Here is an 8,156-nt window from a genome sequence, read left to right as displayed (position 1 = left end):
CGAAATATATATGTAAAATTAATTTTAAATCCAAAAATACGTTCTTCAAATAGTGGAAATTTTCAGCTTTAAACGGAAATATCTCGAATATTCCTGCGAGTATTACTATATGCCTGTTTATCTATATATATTCTTGAACTGGAGAACCTCCTCTATAACTAAAAATGATCATTAGTTCGTCCAAGAGATCTGTTCGTAAGCAGAATATCTAAAATTGTTTAAAATAAAAACAACATTAGTGTTTCACAATGAATAAAAGTGAACATAGTTCGAATAGGTTTTGTTATTCAGAGAAAACTGGGCCTATAAAACTTATTGGCGAAAAAATAGAGGGCGATGTTTTTATATACCTTCTTTTTTCTGAGACTTAGGACTATTTTCAAGGGCCAGTTGCTTATGCGGATTTAGGCATACTTGTAGGTAAAGTTTCAGAAAATGAGGTAGTTTTAAGTAGGTKAAATATGAAATATAAGTATTTTTCCACATCTATAGATGATAAAATTCTTTTAGTTGCGAATGACCTTTTTTATGATTTTTCATAGAATGAATTTTGATGACCTCGTGGATGAATAGAAATGGAATGCTCACAACCATTGAGACCCCATAGAAGTTGTATTGAACATAAATATTTTTAATTTTTTAGTAATATTTTTTTACTAATAAAATGTTAGCTTTATAAAAATACATTTCTGTTTTTCAGATATAATCTAGAAGCTGGATACCATTGAGACCCGTCTCACTGCCATTGAAAAGTCCTTAACWGACCACGTAAGTAACGCAGTATTACATTACCAAACTAAATTAGAAGATAATTTTTATATTTTAATTTTCGAGATGCCAGAAATTGCCGAGGTGCAGCCACGAAGTAAATTATTGCGCGAATGCCGGGTCATAGCTGGAAAGACGCACCATTCAATTAGCTCGCTTCGAAACTGCCCATGTCATCGGAAGAGCACGTACGCTTCGTGGAAGACAAACTTTCACAAAAGGAAAGCACGGATGCTATGGTAAATATTTCGTTTTTAAATAATATGTGATTGTAATATAATTTACTGTATTTTTTTTTTTTTTACAGATGCGACTAATATTGAAGTCAAAGGGGGGCAAAAGGCAGCGTGGACGGCGTATTGCGTGGTATGTTTTCTGACGATCTAAGGTACCACTACAATTTAGAGAGGCACAAGGAGAGAAATCCCCACTAAAGCTAGGGTTCGTTTTTGGTAAGTTTTTTACTAGAATATATTTAAATGCCTTAACTTATAACGTTTCATTTTAGATATATTTCCTGACAAGGATAAAAACACTATATGTGGGGAGCTCCGTAGATTTGTGGCCTTAGGACACAATCGTCTTAAACAGAAAAAACATAAACTTAAGGCTAAATTAATATAAGTTTTCTTATTATTACTTATATATTACCAGTTTTAAGTTGCAAATATTAGTTTTCAGTTGTACATATGTATTAGTTTTAAGCTGAAGTTTCTAATTCTATTTTTACAAATATGAATTTTTAGAATTATAATTATTCTACTGAAATAAACTCAATGATATGCTTGTTACTGCTTGTTCCTACAAACATGTTTATATGCTAAAGGTAAACAAACTGATAACCAAAATAATAACAGTAACAGATATTCGGGTAACAAATACTTTTTATTATCCATAACACAAAGGCAAGTTCTGCGCTAACAAAAGAATTTGTTACCCGTAGGATACTGTAAATAGATTTGCTAACAAATGTATGGAGAGAGGTAACCATTGAACATCAAATAGCTATGTATTWCCTTTTTCCCAATCTCTGAACAAAAGTAACAAATATTTTAACGAATGCAAAAGTGAACAATCACAAGTCGGCTAACAGCAACCCGTCTTGCAGGGTAACCTCTCACGCATAAATAAACATGCTAAGGCGTTTTGCGCTATGGCACTATTGCAATGAAACGAAACTACTGCTAAGGTGAATTATTTTTATAAGTCTGGTCATCACGCCAAATTTAATATTCGAACATTTTTAAAAAATTATGACCGAATTACTACCTACATAGATACCAGTTGGTTTCGATGGTTAAGTCGGACTGAATTTTCAATTTATAAATAATAATGACTCAAGTTAATAGTACAACAATGTGTTATTGCTAATAAATCATAATTACTTATTTTACTTATTACATATGCTTTCCAATAAAGATTAAATGTTGAGGAGTGCGGCTTTTCCGAACACGTGCACCAATTTGCACAGGAAATGTCTTAACATACTCCCTTCTAATTCTACTTTGCGAAAATATACGGCACGTGCCTTTAAAAACAATATTTTTTTGTTCTAATAAGAAAACATCGTATTTCCCGAAATTAAAAATTCCATTTTACACATAACACGTATTTAGATGTTAAAAACATATGTTCTATCAATTATATACACGTAATAATTGATATTGTTTAGTTAATAAATAAGAGAAATTGGTTTCTTTGATATTTTTATAAAAATATAAAAAACTTCATAATCACTTCGTTGCAACGAAAATGACAAGGTTATTTTCGAAATTATGATATCGCTGTTGTAAATTCGAATGGCCACTATTGACTCACTCATGCAGAGAACGTATATTTATAGAGAAGATTCACGACGTCAAAAATTTAGGGATATTTAAATTTTGGGATATTTACTGTTTTGGATGAGCGTGTTTCAAAACAGAAAATTATTAGCCTGTTCCACCACTTAACATGACAGCAGAATTGAGCATTTTCTGTGTTAAATGAAAAAACGTATGCTATTTCCTATGTTAAGGAATGTCCGTTTACATATTCGCATATTTACAATGAGCAAACTACTCTGCATATAATTTATACACATATATACATATGTATACGTTCTATACATTTTATATCAAAGCACACAAGAATGTACAATTATACTATTTCAAGATGAATTCCTTAAATTTTTGGAAATATATAATAAAATCATATTTGTATTATTACCTAATTATTTTATTAATATAGGTTTGATAAGATACATATATATGTACATATGTATTTATATACCTACATATTTATTGCAGGCCTTTAAAAGTTTTGATAACATGTTAAAAGACCAAGCGGTCGCACATATTCACCTATCTAATTATGTATGCATGTAAACAAAACGAATCATGCGCATAATGTTTGTACATTGGTCCACACACAACTTTGTATGTAAATATGTACATATGTATGCATATTGTTTCATACGAAATTTCCCTTGACACGGACAATCAATGGCGAAGTTCAGGTTTTGTTTTTTGTTGGTAGAAAAACGCAAACGAACGATTGCTAAAAAAATATTGCTTCCCTTGCCGCTGTGACAGCTTCTCCGACAAACCAGCGTAAATATGTATGTTTCTGTATGAATTTGTATACATATCGACGCAGATTTTTGCAAGCCGCGAAAAAATATTTTTTGCATTCCTGGACAAATACAGTCAATCCCGGTGCTKTGCCACAATCAAAGATACAGATTTCTGTCGTTTGTTAAAAATATAATATGGCACATAAGGGAGTGCAAATACATAAGCGAGTGGTACTTAAACCAATAATTAGTATATCAAAAAATTATGATGAGATGCAGCAAGATATGGGCAGTTAAGAGTGATGATTTCCATTTAAGTGGAGTAGTACTTAACCGGCGATCACTGTACACAAAAATCAGAGGAATATTGAATATTTTCGTTGGCACATTTTCACATTTCGTTGTCAATTTTATTCTAATATATCTTAATACATATATTTGCGGTGTTGTCGCTTTTTCCTTTTCTCATACAAATATCAGAAATTGTTCAATTTATGATCTTTAGCTTTTGCTATCTTCACGAAAAGCCGCTTATAGGCAAAGACATGCTCGGAGAGATGTAATGGTGTTTGTTTTTATGAATGAGGCTAGTTTACCTGTCGAAAGTGCGATTGCGTTCTTGAATGAAAATATTGTTGTTGTGTACTTTTCTACAAATTTGGGCATCGACTATTTGGCTGCCATATTGACTTGTGACGCTGCTGATGCTATTTGAGACGTTTGTTGTTTTTGAAGAACAATATTTGTAGTTTAAGCGGGCGACATATTTCCATGTGTACGCAAATATGTATATATGTGGGCTTGTGTGTGCATCATTTGCGTGGGAATGTCATACGCACATATTGATTGTACATACATATGTATGTACATATACAGCAGTGCGATCACATTATATTACTCCTTAAACGATAATATCATTATTTGTATTTGAATTGTACTTACATACATATGTAATATATATGGGGTATTCCATACAAAAGCGACCTCTTTTGAACCCGACTCTTTAGATGTTGTTGAAACTTATTCATCCTATTCTATCCTTTGAAAAAATTTTTGAGAATTTTTTTTAAATTTTTTGAGAATTTTTTAAAAATTTTTGTCAAACTTCAAAAAAGTTATGAATATTGCTATTTTTTGCTAAAAAAATATTTTCAAATAGCCTTAACATTTGTAAAAAATTGACTTTTTTTTTAATTTTTGGTTTTGAATGAACTTTCTAAAAATTACACGAAAAAAATTTAACTCGATCAATTACATAAAATAATAGGTTTTTAAAGTAAAGTCGTATTTTTTTTTTTTTTTGAAAGTTCGCCACTTCTTTTCCCCTTAAAAAACACTTCAATTAATTTGACAACTGTCCCTGCTAATMCCGGAGTGGGCCGATTTTTTTATTTCTATCATATAAAAAATATAATTTAACGATTTTGTGATATAATATTCTCAATTTATAGACTTAATTTACAAATATAATCACAAAGATTCAAATTTTTACCTATTAGTAATGTCGATTAACTAGGGAACGCCAATTATAGACTTACCTATAGTCAGTATACTAGAAACCAGGACTAAATGGATGTTCAACTTATTCCAGTGTGAGAGCACCTCAAAATTAGCGTTTTTTTTATAAAATTTTCCATCATGGCCAGATTGAACAAAATAATACTTTCTGGGCATTTATCAATCCAACACCCAACATTTAGCACGAATAAAAATTGMTAAAAAGTGATTAATTAATTTTATTTAATTTTCATTGTTTTACATTTTTTATAAGTGGTATTGAACGGTGCAACAAATCCCTAAGTTTAGATATTTTTTTGCTAAGATTTCAATCTGGCCATCGCTCGTTCCCAATTGATAAACGTCAAAACGTACTGATCTCGACTAGCTGTTAAAGTTCAGTATGTTTTGACGTTTAGCAATTGTTCTCTCACTTCCAGTTGGACATCTCTTTATCTCTGCTAGAAACTATACGCAAGTGTGTATCGATTTATAAATGCGGATTTTCATACTGTCTAAAACATAACCTGTAAATTGCTGTTAATCTTTTGTGCGATCAAGTGTTTGGTGAAAGATTGTTGATATTACATTTGCTAAATAAATAATTATTATAGTTTATGAATACTATTTTGATTTGATGTTATTTGAAAAGCTAATTGTTTTATTCTATTAATCTAAATTGATTGGAAGAAATTTATGAACACATTATGGCATCAATAAAGCAATTCGAGCGATATTGGAATCAATTTAAATTGGAATCACATTTAAGAATGTTTTTGTTTTTTGAATGGGCATCTAATCCGAATAACTTATCAAATATCATAGTTAAGTTTTCTCCAGAAAAATATTATAATACAGCATTAACTGATTTAAATGACAGATTTTAATTCCGGACAAAAATGGTTGTTAGTATGTTAAAAAATTTTCAAACTCTACTGAAAATAAAATTTTTTAAATATTTAAACGTCTATAAATTGAGAACATTATATCTTAAAATCGTTAAATTATATTTTTTACATGATAAAAATAAAGTTTACGGGAAAAAAAGTTTTTCAATTTTTTGGTCGATTTCGTATGGTATACCCCATATGTTTTTACATTCTCTGTCTGAATCAAGTATCCTCATTGATAGGGTTGCCATATCGGTCTCAGTCAAAATCAGTTCCGTTGCATATAATATAATAAAAATAAATTTTTATCGCTGGRCAAATACTTTTTTAAATCCTTACAATTAATTTCTGTGAAGTTATATTTAGGGGTTTCCCATGGTCTCATAAAGTTATAAGTTATAACAATCTGAAAACATAGCGTTCAGAGGTTTATTTGCGTAAACTTAGTTTAGTATGCAATGCAATAAATATCACATTTTTTAAACTAATTTACAAATTTATGATTTTTTTATTTTCGATTAGACTAAAACGCTGTGAAGCTCACATTTTTTCACGCACTCGCTCAAAAAAAAATWATAATAAAATTTAAAAAGTCGCCGACTCAGGACTAAACCAGGGATTTCGTACATTTTTCGAAAATAAGGGAATCAAGGCCGAAAGTCAAAACCAGGGAATTCCCTGACAAAATGGTAATCCTACTCATTGAAAAGAAAAGACAAAAATTAAATACCTACTCATTGAAAAGAAAAGTCAAAAATTAAAAACTAAAATAAAATCAAGTATCCACAATTTAGTTCGAAATGAAAAGAACTCAAAAAAGTAAAATTTAAAGTGCTCCAAGCGTGATTTAGTACGTTAATTTAAATGCTGTAATTATTACAATATAAATATAAATGCAGTATATATTATTACAATGTATGATACTATAAAAAAATATCGATAAAATAGGTTCAAGTTAATAACATAACATACAATTCAGCAACAGACTTCACGCAGAATATTTAGCAGTGCAGTGATAACTTCAAGAACTTCCGCAAGCGCTCTAGACAGAAGAACAGTAAGAGCCATGTGTAGAAGTGAGGAAAGTTCTCTGATTGCCAATCCATTGGGAGTGTCCATCAACCAGATCGATCATGTTGTGATAGAAGGAAAACACGTCTCAAGTGTTTAAGATACGCACCCGCCTATCTAAAGCAAAAAACGCACGTCAACAAGCATAAGAAAAGTTCGACTTCGAAAATCTGCAGTCACAACACACAGTCCAACGATTTTCTATTCGACTTTGARTCCTAATATCGGTATAAGGAAACTGTGAGATGGCATTTCACGCTGCGTATGTATGACTCGTTAAAATATTTTTTTTAAAGTTGGTATGACTCTCAAAGACATCTGTGCTAAATGTCACATCAAAATAATCATTGATCTTTAGTATAAGTTTGTCTTTTTGAAGTACCTAAAGTACATTCGCCGATGTTTACGATGAGTGAAGTTATTCAACAAAGAAGTTCCATTAAAATGTTGGATGGGAAATCAAATTTCTGGTGCCAAAATGTTCAGAATGTTGGAAGGCGCCTTCACTAAATTTTTTCGAAAAACAGCCACGCGTTAACGTCTATGAAACAATTCTTTCCGATTACCAGGTCGTTATGAAACGTATTATTACTACCGATATATCTTGTATCTATGCATACGACCCGGTAACAGACAATCAATTGGCCCAATATCGTGGCAAAGGTGAGCCGAAGCCAATAAAACAGTTTTTTTTCGATCTGATGCACTCCAAATTCCTTCCGACCACGCAACTGCCAAAAAGGAATACTATTTCAGTTATAACTTTTGGTATCGTGCCGCAACCACCGTCTTCACCTGATTTAGCTCCGATTGACTTCTGGATATTCAGCAATTGAAGACATGAAACTTGCATAGTTAGCTGCATTTAAGCCTATTGCGAAAATTGACTCTAGCAACTAAATCAAGGACTGGAAAACTGTTTGCAGAAGTATATTTGGGCCAGGTATTGCTTTGAGGGGGACGACGTGGATTTTGACGAATAAATTAAGACTTTTTAAATTATTAACAAAGTCATACTTGGAAAATCAATGAAGTAATTTTCAATGGTTAACAATTGTTTTTGTTTTCAAATCTCGAAATATAAAAATCAACCCTCGTCTGCACATATAAATATATATAAAAAGTGAACCTAAATAACTTCACCTTGCATTGGAAATAATTTCGAGATTCCCTTTTTTTAAAGACAAAACTTTTGGCATTTATTTTTTTAAGATACCTGTGGAGTCCAATTTTGGATTACTTCTTCCCACAGGAAAAAGTCTAACGGTGTGATATAACACGAACTTGGTGGTCAAGCGATCGGTCGAAAACGTTGTTGTTGTTATTGTTGTAACGGTTTATCAATCCCCGTTAGGATGGTGAGGGTCATCCATGTT

At 31.3% G+C, this 8,156-nt stretch overlaps 1 pseudogene; it reads left to right on the top strand.

Moving 5' to 3' along the window:
* The first annotated feature begins 999 nt into the window (after positions 1–999).
* LOC108977796 lies at positions 1,000–1,380 on the top strand (annotated as a pseudogene).
* The last annotated feature ends 6,776 nt before the right edge of the window (positions 1,381–8,156 follow it).

The sequence above is a fragment of the Bactrocera latifrons genome, unplaced genomic scaffold (genome assembly GCF_001853355.1).
Source record: "Bactrocera latifrons isolate USDA-ARS-PBARC rearing strain unplaced genomic scaffold, ASM185335v1 scaffold_959, whole genome shotgun sequence".
Classification (NCBI taxonomy): Eukaryota; Metazoa; Arthropoda; class Insecta; order Diptera; family Tephritidae; genus Bactrocera; species Bactrocera latifrons.
This window is presented reverse-complemented; position numbering and strand designations above follow the sequence as displayed.